Source organism: Ursus arctos, unplaced genomic scaffold (genome assembly GCF_023065955.2).
Source record: "Ursus arctos isolate Adak ecotype North America unplaced genomic scaffold, UrsArc2.0 scaffold_24, whole genome shotgun sequence".
In the NCBI taxonomy this organism is placed as follows: domain Eukaryota; kingdom Metazoa; phylum Chordata; class Mammalia; order Carnivora; family Ursidae; genus Ursus; species Ursus arctos.
This window is the reverse complement of record NW_026622919.1, coordinates 36,850,572-36,862,633: the sequence shown is the minus strand read 5'-3', so window position 1 is coordinate 36,862,633 and position 12,062 is coordinate 36,850,572. Positions and strand designations below refer to the sequence as shown.

At 53.1% G+C, this 12,062-nt stretch overlaps 1 long non-coding RNA gene across 1 annotated transcript; it reads right to left on the bottom strand.

Moving 5' to 3' along the window:
- Positions 1-617: 617 nt before the first annotated feature.
- Positions 618-10,046, bottom strand: LOC123002046 (uncharacterized). Its single transcript, XR_006411536.2, has 3 exons — positions 9,993-10,046; positions 1,762-1,952; positions 618-793 (listed from the first exon to the last, which is right to left on the bottom strand). It is a non-coding gene; the product is annotated as an uncharacterized LOC123002046 (long non-coding RNA).
- Positions 10,047-12,062: the final 2,016 nt, after the last annotated feature.

The following is a 12,062-nucleotide window of genomic DNA, read 5'->3' as shown; positions in this document are numbered from 1 at the left end:
AGGCCAAGGTCATTTTGCTCTCCTAGCCTGGGCTCGGTCCTCAGTCAAATGGGGGCGGGGATGGTCCTCTCTCAGGGTTTTCAAAGCGAGGGCTGGAGATCCAATGTCTCCAAGGGATACTGGTGTGAAGGGAGTAAGTGGGGGTCTCCAGGCCTCACCCCACTCCACAACAGAGCACTTCTGTTTCCCTCTGGTTTCCATATGGGCTGCCATGGAAAGCTTCACCGAAGAAGAGGGGCTGCAGCTCAAACAGTATGAAAGTGTACCCTGACTTCTAGTTAAAGACGGCTTTACCGTCTTTCTTTCCTCGGGCTTCCTAAAATGAGAACAAACCCCCAGGACTCGGATACCGGCCACACGGAGGTGACCACTGGAGCAGGAAACAGGAATGACATGGAAATCTAAACAGAAATCACTGAGAACCCCAGGCTCCATAAGTCATAGAACTCCTCACTGCTCCCCCTCTATTGGGGAAAAAAATTGCTATGATTACCCCCCCAAAAAAGCTTAAAATACCAATATGATGTCCAGTTGTAAGAGTAGGACCCCCACCCAGGACTCCACAGTGAAGTCCACCTTGCCACAAACTTCCACACTAAGCTGCCACTCAGCTTCTCAGTATCACACATTTATTTGAGAAGAGATCCCACCATGGACAACGGGTAATTCAGGTTGTGTGCTGGGTGCTAGGGATGGATGCTTCCAGGTGCTTTCCATGTGGTGACTTCTCTAATGCTCCCAATAATTCCTGAGGCAGGCTACTCTTCCTGTTCCCATTTGACAAATGAGGACTCTGAGGAAGAAAGAAGCCAAGTCCAAGAACAGTCATCTCGTTAGTAATCATGAAACTGAGCTATGGGCCTAGGCGGTCACCCCCAAGTCTACCTTCTAGAGCACTGTGCTGTGAGCTCTTACCGCTAAGACAGAGATCAAGCAAAACAATGGCAAATGCATGACCTGGGAGCGGGGGCGTGGGGTGGGGCGAGGAAATCATGTAAAATAATGTAAGGAATTGTAAATTGTTTTCTAAATGTAAAAACCTTACAGAATAACAAATATTCTAATTGAGATAGAAAAATATACTGCATTTATAAAATAAGAATAGAATACTATGAAAAAGGAAAAATTAGATAATAGGAAAAAGCTCTAGAAAATAAAAAATGTGGGGCACCTGGGTGGCTCAGTCAGTTAAGCGTCTGCCTTTGGCTCAGGTCATGATCCCAGGGTCCTGGGATCCAGCCCCACCTGCTTCTCCCTCTCCCTCGGATGCTCCCTCTGCTTGTGCTCTCTCTCTCTCTCTCTTTCAAATAAATAAGTAAAATCTTTAAAACAAGAAAGAAAATTTAAAATGTGACATAAAACATATAACATGTATTATAAAACAGCACCCACCAAATCTTCTAGAAAGTTAGTCAGGGTAGCATAGATGTGGGAATATAAGAAAAAAATATACAACTGATTACCCTGATTCTTTGCTCATTTCAATATCTGAACCTTTTGCCGTGTGATTTGGCAGTTCACTCCACCAAAGACATCTCTTGATTTGGGGTGCTGCCATCTGATTTGCTTCGGGCCATCAATGGCAAGGGGTGTGACCAAAGGCTTTAAAGCTCTTATGGGGTTGCGCTCTTGCTTCTTTGCCATCACTAGGTCAAGAACGTGCTTGGACTAGCCCAGTGGACCCACCATGAGAGTGAGACACATCTGGAGCAGAGCTAAACTCCACCAGCCAACCCCATCCTAGATCAGCCCCCCACTAACCTGCTCCCAGGTGTATGGGGAGCCCAGTCAACACTGCCACTCAACCAAGTTCAGCCTCGATCAGTGACTCTCCACTGCAGATCCATGAGATCTATCGTTTTACACCATGGAGTTTTGCGTTGGTTTGCGAAGTAACATTGTTGCAGCCGTGGTTAACTCCTGCAGCTACCAACCCAGGAGCTGGCACCCAGCTAACAGAGAAAATGGAAGGAAAGAATTATCAAGACATAACTCAAGTGTATTTCCCAGCACTAAAAGATAAGAACCTCCAGATCAGAGGACCGACGAAGCACCCAGAACAATGCGTGGATCCACCGCACGGCATTCTGCTGTAAAATGTCAGAACCTGTGGACGAAGAGAGGGTCCTAAAAGCTTTCAGCAAGACAAAAACAGGTTTCATAGAAAGCAACATGAGTCAGGATGGCTGTAAGGCTCTCAGGAGCAACACTGCCTACTAGGAAACCATAAAGCAGGGAATCCTTTTAAACTCTTGGGAGAAATTGCTTCCAATAAAGAATTCTATACCTAGACACACAATTAAGATATACGTTGAATATAAATATTTTTTTAGATATGGAAGGATTGAAAAAATTCACTTGGCACACCTTTTTACTTAGTAAGCTACCCGATGATATGCTCCAGTCAAAGTGGAAGGAGGATCTAAAAAATACAATCCAAGAAACAGGAGATCCAGCCCAGGAGGCCGGCAGAGGAAACTCCCAGAATAAAGACTTTGCGGCAGGCCCCCGGAGTCATAGGTCAGATGGAAACAAGAAATTCAGGGCTCCAGGAGGGAAGCATCCAGGGAAACAGGAGGGTTTGTTAGGTGAGCTAATAGGAGACAATGCTTCTATAATTATGAGATAATAATGATATGGCAAAGCTTTCCCATCATTTGGGAAAAATTTTAAAAACAATGCAGTTGGGGGGCGCCTGGGTGGCTCAGTCGGTTAAGCGTCTGCCTTGGGCTCAGGTCATGATCTCAAGGTCCTGGGAATGAGCCCCAAGTCAGGCTCCCTGCTCAGCGAGGGGTCTACTACTCCCTCTTCCTCTGCCGCTCCCCCTGCTTGTGCTCTGTCTCTCTCTGTGTCAAATAAATAAATAAAATCTTTAAAAAAACAATGCAGTTGAAAATGTGAGGTGCTTGTTACCTCTGGGTACATTTTTCCAGGTGGTTAATACTAGATGTCAGTGATAGACAGTAAGAGTTTATTTCTTACTCACATCGTGTTCCCGTGGGGCCGGCCAGCCCTCCCTTTGGAGGACCCCATGGAACCCAGAGCCTGCAAGCAAGTTCTCCTGCTCACGAGGGAAGAGACGGATAGAAGCGGCAGACAGGCCTTTTCACCGCCCTGGCCCAAAGGGAGAGCTCTAGTCACACGCCCCCTTCCTAACTGGAACGGAAGTGGAGAAATGTACGGAGCAGACAATGTGAAGAACACCAGCTTTCTTTGCCACAACTGAAAAAAAGTATGAGAAAGAAAATCATAATCCATTGCTTGCCTCTCAGCAACATCATCGTGTTCTAGACGATTGGACTAAAACGTACAGTCTATCTGTACCAGGAGGAAGGGACAGAAGCGAGCTGGGCATCAGAGCGAAATCCTTGCCTACCATAGCGGCAAGTAATAGATGGTACCTAAAGCTGATAGAGCCAGAAACAGCATCGTACTCATATTACTTAAAAATACGAAGGCGCACAGCAAACTGGACACCGAAGGAGCTAAAAATATGCCGTCCCTGTGAAAAACAAGAGTAGAAGGAGGAAGGGTGGGGAAAGACTGTGCTTTCTTATTATAAGCCTTTTGGTATTAAAAAAAATTTTTTTTTGATTTGCAGATATATTATTTGGACAATTGTTAAGGCAAACCAAAAACAAATGCTAAAAATAAAATCCCCTGCATTTGCTAATCATGAAGGACTGCTCATTTCTGACCTTCGAAGGTTCTTGAATTCTAAGCATCCAGGGGAGAAAGCTGGTGTCACAGTTGAGATTTGTCTGAATGCAAACTGTCACAGGCCCTGGACGGAGAAGTCAAAACAAAGAAAGGTCACCATGTCGTTCTGAACACGTGAGGTCCTCGTGAGATCTCGCAACTGAGCCAGAGCCAAGAGGATCTGGAATGGGCAAGACCTGATCCTGGCACCGAAGAAGCTTCTGGAGGCCCCCGGGACCCCACCAGACCTGGCACCAGCCTCCCTGGGCCGAAGAACACGGCCAGTGATGCCCCACGGCCCCCTGGCAGGTACGGTGGGCACCAGCTCTAATGAGAAGTGACAGGTGCAGTTGCTGGGAAAACATCCCGGCCTAGAGCTCAAGCTGCCCAGAGTGGCTGGGGGCTTCTCAAGCTGTCAGGAGGGTCCCCATACACTTTGATGCCACAGCCAATCTGGTCCTGAGCATCAGCAACGCATTAGCCTAGGCTGAGGCCAACCTGGGGCCTGGTGCCCAGCCCAGCTTTGGGTGGAGGGGAACCTGAGACCCCAGGTGGACAGAGGAGAGGAGCCCAACAGTGGCGCCACGCTCCACAGCCCTGTCCCGTGTCAGAGGAGACCCAGCAGAGCCCTGTGTGCAGTCCTCCCAGAGCACTCTCCCTAGTATCACAAGAGAATGAACAGACGCCCCTAGAGGCCAAGGGTCTCACGTAAGCGGTCAGGCCATTCCTGGCTTCAAACCCTTTGGAGGCTGCAGATGACATCAGCAGTGGCCCTCCAGAGTTTGACTCCTGCCTCCTGCTCCCGCCTCATTGCTCCCTAGTCCTGCTCCTAGGTCTGCCGTCTCTTCCAGGTGAGGTGAATCTAAGCCACACTCACTGCTGGACAATAGGGTGCCACCTGACGGGGAGAACCGGAGGCCGAGAAAGGGTTTTGCTTATGTTCAGGAGAGATTCCCAGCCAGGCCCACAAATCCTTTTTGGGGGATTTATCCCCAACTGTCCCCTGCCAGCAAGAAAAGCAGTCAGGGTACTCCGGTTGCCAACCCTCACAGGAGGAGGGGGCCTGAGGGCTCCCCCCTCGCCTCCAATGCAAAATGCACCTGGGCTACCCCCACCAAGGGCCAGTCTCTGCTCCGGAGAGGGGCAGGAAGGATGGGTCAGCTCTTGGAGGAGGGACATGCTGGAGGGCCGAGGGACTTAGCTGGGCGTGGCAGAGGAGACCGGGGTTCTAGGACGGCTCCGTGACTGGCTGCCCCATTACCCCAGGCCAAGTCTTCCCATGGTAGCCTCAGGTCCCCTAACTGAGGGGGGCAGGGTGGTGCCAGCTGTGACATTCTCGCAGGGCCCTTCCCACTGCGACAGGCTGATTCTGGGCTTCCTCTTGCTCCCCATTTCCACAGAAACCAAGATGAGTGGAGCTGAAAGGTCACCAGCCCCATCCTTTGTTCCCAGGCAAAACAGCCCTTGAGAGATTGCAGAAAGCTGCCCAACCCCACAGACGCCAGGAGCTGGGCTGAGGAAACGGGCTTGGGAGAACTTCCATGCAGGTGCCTCTCGCGGTCCCTCTCCCCGTGGGGAGATTCTCCCAGAAGCACACTCCCGTAGGCAGCGGGAGAGACGCTCCGTGCTGAGCACAGACACCGGATGGGTGAGATAATCATAAATCCACAAATTGCAACAAGATAAAATTATCATTATATGAAGTTAAATTATTAATTAGCACCTCCAAAAAAAGACCAGCACCACCTGGTCTTGAATCCTGGAAGCTGTCTTTCTGAAAGCAACAGAAATATCAAAATAGTTTATCAGCGCTCCACTTCGTGGGTGTGGTCCCCCCCGTGTCTGTGGCTGCCAGAAGCGTGATGACCAGGGGCCCCGCCAGGCAGGCCCAGTGGGGCCAGGACTAGTCGGTTTAGATGAGCAACTTGGGAGAACCATTTCTACGGCTGGGGAAACCGAGGCAGAGAACGAGGGAGAAGGACCACTGAAGCTGGTTTGGGGCAGACTGAGGCACTTGTGTGCTGGGTTGAGAAGCGGTAAGCCCTGAGTCTGCCCGATTGTCTGAGGACTGGGGACACCTACACCCACTAGGGTAGTAGACTTCTGCCGAGGGCTTACTGAGGGCCAGGCAGCAGGAATCCAGAGAAGCCATAAGTCCTTGCCTGTGAGGAACACGGTCAGTGATAGGCTGGGCCAGTGGGTTGGCTGTTTCTTCCATCTACCTCACACCCCCTCGCATCAGAGGACCGATACCTTTTACTGCCGTCATCCTCATCGTCCCCTACCACCAACAACTCCTACGGCCCATATGGATTCATTAAACCCGAGAGCTGCTGCAGCTTAATGAGAGGGGAGGAGCCTGGAGAAGCCCCTCTCTAACCAGGGCATCCATCTTCGCCGTGAAATGCCCGGCGAACTGCGGCCCAGTGGAACGCTCGTGGCAGTAAGGAGCTGACCCGCTCCACCATCAATCAGCCCGTTGCCTCTCTGGAGAGCAATTTCTCACTCATTCATTTATTCGTTCATTTGGGAAGCATTTACCAAGCATCTACTAGGAGCCACCTCAAGACTAGTTCTTGGAGAAAAGAACGATTTTCTTCTTACAGAAAGCTCTGGGGATGGTGGGAAAGGCCAACAAGTAGCCGAGCAATGAAAACACGGTGTGGTATGTGAGCTGAACATGCGACACACCCCAGGATGTTAGAGGTATGATCGTGTCCGCTCTGCACGACAGTCTGTGCGTGGCAGACACTCTTATCCCCATTTGATAGATGAAAACACTGAGCACAGGGAGGTTAAGGAACGGGCCCAAGGTGACTCAGCCATGAGGTAGATGGAGCCAGATTTATACCCAGGCTGTCGGACTCCTGAGCAATGTTCTCGGCCCCTCTGACAGAATGTGCCATTCCCTCGCTGATGGATGTAGGCCCAGTGAATCCCCGCAGCCCAGAAGACACGATGGTGAGCCGTGTGCATGTCTCGGCGCTTCAAGCTCAGGGACCGCTCACCGAGGCACGCGGCTCCCTGGGAGTCACAACTGGCAGAGGACTCTGGGTCCAACAGGACTTGGGTTTCAGCTCAGATAGCGATGGGAACGGAGGTCTCTCTGTCTCCCACGTGCACCTTCCCCGTGGCCCCAAATGGGACGAACTGCATGGCCCAGACTCTCCTCCAGCCCCAATATCCGCCCCAGCTCCAGCCAAATGAGGCCTGAATAATTCATGGCCAGTGCACACGGCCCAGGCCTGAAGCAGCTTTCCGGTGGCCAAATTGGAGGGGGGAGGTGGAGGCCAGGGCAGCTGGACCTGGGAGGAGGCTGTGGTGGGGTTTTGAGAGTCACTAACAGCCAGGAAGAGTAAACAAGTTTCGATGAATTATTCAGCCAGGCAGCTGCTGATGCAGCCCCGGGGGGGGGGGGGGGGGTGTGTGGGGGGGTGGCCATGGCATGACAATGTGCTAAGTCTGACGTCACCACTCACCAGGGGCAGCCCGGGGCGGGGGAGGGGGCATTGTGGCCGGGCTCTGACCAGAGCCCAGAGGGCAAGGGGTCACTGAGAACAGGGACAGCACAGCCCCACCTAGGAGAGTGGCAGGGGCCTGAGTCCCGGGCCTGGGCCTGCCTGAAAGCGCACGGGGAAGGTAACGTGGTCCCAGGAGAAGGGTGGGGCCTCTGGAGGCCTGTAGAGTTGGTTTCCATGCAGAATCAAAGCAGGGTGGCCTTGAGGAAACCATTCAACCTTGCCGAGCCTCAGTTTTCTCAACTGGAAAATGGGAACCAGAAGATGGCCAGGATAATCACTTCACCACGATCCGAATCCCCAACTCCTGGCCAGGTCCTGAGCCCACTGCCAGGCACACGGTGAAAGGCAGGGCCTCTTCCGTCCCTCGGGTCAGCAAGGCCAGCTCTCTGGGCCTTTGGGAACCTCTTCCAACCCCCTCTGCTCTCTTCCCAGCCTAGGTCACAGGGCATGCAGGTACTCTGCTGGTGACCCCTGCTGCAAATGTTCACCCAGGGAGAAGGTCAAGATGTCTACAGGTCCGGGGCGCCTGGGTGGCTCAGTCAGTTAGGCGTCTGCCTTTGGCTCAGGTCATGATCTCGGGTCCTGGGATCCAGCCCCGCATCGGGCTCCCTGCTTAGCATGGTCTGCTTCTCCCTCTGCCTCTCCCCTTATTCGCCCATCTCGCTCACTCTTGATCTCTCTCCCTCTCTCAAATAAACAAAATCTTAAAATAAATAAATAAATAAAGATGTCTACAGGTCCTCTGTCGAGCCTTGGCACCAGGAGCACAGGCAAGGGGCCTGGAACCTGGAGGGACCCTCTCCTCCACTGATTGCTGTGTGATTTTGCGCTGCCCTTTTCCCTCTCTGGGCCTCAGAGACTAGCCAATTAGGTCTTCAGGCTCCTCTGGCTCTGACCTCAATGACAATAAGACAGTGGAGGGGAGGGGCAGATTGGCTGTCCCCTCCACCTGAGGTTAGAGGCCCAGAGGCTAAGCTTTTCTAGAATTTGCACGGGGGGGGGGGGGGGGGGGGGGGGAGTCAGGCCTGCCTTCAGAAGATTCCAGCTCTCCAGTTTCTCTCTTCTCCTGAGAAGAGAGCATGGTTGCTCTACTGATACGGGTAAAAGAGTAACCACCAGCGGTGAGGGCACCTCAGAACCAGCCCCCTTCATGGCACAGGGCTCACAGTCTCACGGGGCAGGACGGTTCCCGTGGTTTTGCCTCCCAGAGTACAGATGGGGCAGCAGCAGCTCACAGAAGCTGGGTGCTTGGGCCAGGGCCACACAGCCATCAGGCATAGAGTCCGTCCCGGAATCCCGGACCAGGCCTGCGGTCTCCATCACCCAGGAGCAGGGCTGGTTTCTAAATCAGACACCCATTTAGTCACTGACCTTACTGGACCTGAACTCCCCCTTCTCCTAACTCCCCCTTGGGGTTAGGGTTAGGGTTTTCTTCTCCTCCCCAGCGCAACTCCAAGCAGGCCGGGAGAGGCTGCCCAAGGACTCAGGTCACTCCGTGAACTTGCCTGGGGTCCAGCCCTGGCTCTGCCACATGCCACCTGTGTGGCCTTGAGTGAGTCTCTTACACTGCCTGAGAGGCAGTTTCCTGAGCCGGGACACTGGGGTCACGACGACCATGCTAGCCCCACACGCCTCTGTGCGCCTGCGACGGGCCTGCCCTTTGTGCTCGACCCTCAGGTGGCAGGGGCAGCTTAGGACAGAAGTGGCTGAAGCAGAGAGGAGGCGGCCTGGGTAAGGAGACGGGCCGGCTGGATGGGAAGAGGGAGGAGGGCACTCTGGGCAGAAGCCCAGAACAGCTGCCTAAGTGCTCAGTAATAAGTAAGTGATATTGGCCACCCCCTAATGTTTCCACAGTGCCAGCCAGCTGGGGCGGGAGGGGATGTTTATTACAGACCCAGCCGTCTCTTGGTCTCACTCATGTATTGAACCTTATTGCATCGCTAATGAGCTCAGGGTGACGGGCCGACCTTAAGGGCGCAGGGCCTTCCCCAGAGCTGGAGGATGAAGGTTTTGGGGGCCGCTGTCCCCTTTGGTCCTCAGCAACGTTGACCCCTGGAGGCTAACGGCAGAGGCTCAGCAGGGGCCGGGGTGCCCCGTGCCTTTGCAGTCATGGCGAGGGCATAGAGGAGAGGTGTGGGGTGCTCCTGTCTGGGCAGCCTGGATGCCTGCATTCCCATCTACCCTCTTTGCAGTGCTCCTCGTCCCCAGGGCTGTCATCTGCCCCTCCGCCATAAAGCAGAGAACCTGGGAGCCAGGGGGGTCCTGCCTTCACCGGAGGGAGCGGGTGAGCACATCCCAGAAACTGAGGCTGCCTTGGATGGAGAAGAACAAAGCTACAAGGGTCCTGGGAATTCCTCTGCCCCTTCTCAACTGTTACAGGAGGGTAAATTGAGGCCCACAAAGAAAAGAGTGACTCGCCTGGGGTCACACAGCTAGGCCTAGGGTCTCTGTGTTGTGTTCTTTCTATACCATCCAGCCCCAACCTGCTGGGGCTTTGGAGACCAGAGGGAAGGGCTCTGCCTTCAGACCCGAAGCTCCGAATGGGGAAGGTTCCCAGAGCCCCAAGGAACAGGAACGCTCGGGGCCGGGAGGCTGCCTACCCACCTGCCCAGCTAGCCATGTGGCTTCAGGGGCCCCTGCCTCTCCAGGCTCCTGTGTCCCCATCTACAGAATTACCATGCCTCCGTGAGGTGTGCCCAGAGCTGCCTGCAAAGGTACCAGAGGCACTCACTGAGAACCCCATTTCTGATCTCGACCGGGCCCCCGAGTCACCTGGCAAGCAGGAAGAAGGGTCCGTTGCTGGGCTCCTCTCTCCATCTCTCCAAGCAGGGGTGCGTGGTATCTGAGCTTCCTCCCGTGGCTAAGAGCCTATGGCCAGAAATAGTATGGCGGTTCATTAAAAGATTAAAAATAGAATTTACTGTCTGATCCAGTGATTCCACTTCTGGGTATATGGACACGAAAGAACAACCAAGCAGAAACTCGAGCAGGTATTTGTACACTCGTGTTCCTGGCAGCACTGCTGACGGTAGCCAAGAGGTAGACGCAACTAGGTGCCCCTCAACCGACTCATGAATAAGCAAGCCGCGGTACGTCCGCACGATGGAATATTATTCAGCCTTAAAAGGAAGGACATTCTGACCTGCACGACAACATAGACGGCCCATGAAGCCAAGCCGGACACGAAAGGGCAAATGCAGTATGATGCCACTTACCGGTGGCCCCGGGCAGTCAAATTCAGAGACAGAGTGGTAGCGTGGTAATTTCCAGAGGTGGGGGCAAAGCGCACACAGAAGGTGTTTTGTTTTTTTTTTAAATGGATACAGAGTTTCAGTTTTCAAGATGACACAGTTCTAGAGATTGGTTTCCCAACCACGCGAACGGACTTAGCTCTCCTAAACCACACGCTTCAAAGTCGCTAAGAGGGGAAATCTTATGTTGTGTAGTAACCACAATTAAATTTTTTTTGAAATGAGAAAGAAACTATGACCAGGGGCTCAATGCAGAGGTATGGCACATCTTTTAAACAAGTATATTTCCTTTAAAAAAAAAAAAAGACACCAAGAAAATTTGTTCTGTGAAGGACATTTCCACACAGCCTTTTGTGTCGTGGGGAATCTTCTCCGAGCGTGAGGAAGCCCCCCTCACCCAGCAGCCCCACAGCAGCTATGGACTGTCAAGTTCTGCAAACCAGGAGCATACTCTCCTCACGGTGCAACACACATTGAGCCATAGCCCACCTTCTGGGGTGAGGTGGCCACATCAGATGGTCTTTTCCTGCTGCTGGGGGAGTAACGGCCTGGGTCCTAGGTTCGGCCTTCAAGGCCCTCCATGGTCTGGCCCCAGGAAAACTGCAGACTCACTCTCTCTCCACTCCAGGATCACCCCACCCAGTTTGGGCATGTGCTTGCCCTATCCTGTGCCCTGCATATGTCACCCCCTCAAGGATGCCCTGAGCCCCATCAGAGCAGTTTCTCCCTCCCTCTGCCCTGCTACGCTCTGCTCCCTTGGCTTCTCTGTTAATCCCATGGTTCCATATTCCCAACCAACCAGATTGGGGTGGGGGCTGGGGATGGAGCTGAGCTCCTTGAGGGAAGGAGGGGCTGTGTCTTGTTCAAGTTGTCTTAACGTGATTTCAGCACTGGCCCCCAACCTGGCGTAACACAGTGTTGGGGAAGAAATTGTGAAAACAAAGTGAGAATAATCCTGCAACACATCTCCATGTCATCTACCCAGATGGAAACATTAAGTCCCTCATCATCTGAATCACCCAACTGAGGCACTTTGTACAGAGGCATCTGTCTTACCTACCATCACTCAGCCAGAGTGATAGGCAGATGCCCACTGCTCCCCACACACTGGCTGGTGCTTTCCATGCTGATCTGTTAAAATCCTTCCAAGAGTCTTATAAAGTAGGCGCTGTTATTGTGCCCATTTTACAGATAAGGAAGTTGAGGCTCAGAGAGATGAAGGCACCTGCCCTGGTCCCCATGCTGCTAAATGACAGCTGGGATTTGAACCCCAATGTGTAGGTCTCCCCAACAGTAGCAAGAGTCTGCCTGCCTCCCTGGAGCAGGTGACCACAGGGGCTTCTCCCAGGCTCTGCCCTGCCCTCAGCCTCCAAGATGAGTGAGCCAGTGCTACGGCTCCAGGTTAGCCCCCTGACGGCGGAGTAACACGGGCTGGCCAAGCGCACAGCTGCTGCTCTGAATTAGCTCCGCAGCTCACTGACCTGTTGGAACAGTAAATGCCAACAGCAGAAGGAGGGGGGATCCTCTCTCCCACACTCACCTCTCCTTCCATTGCCTCTGCAAAGCACCTGCCCCTGTCTAGGGGAACCTG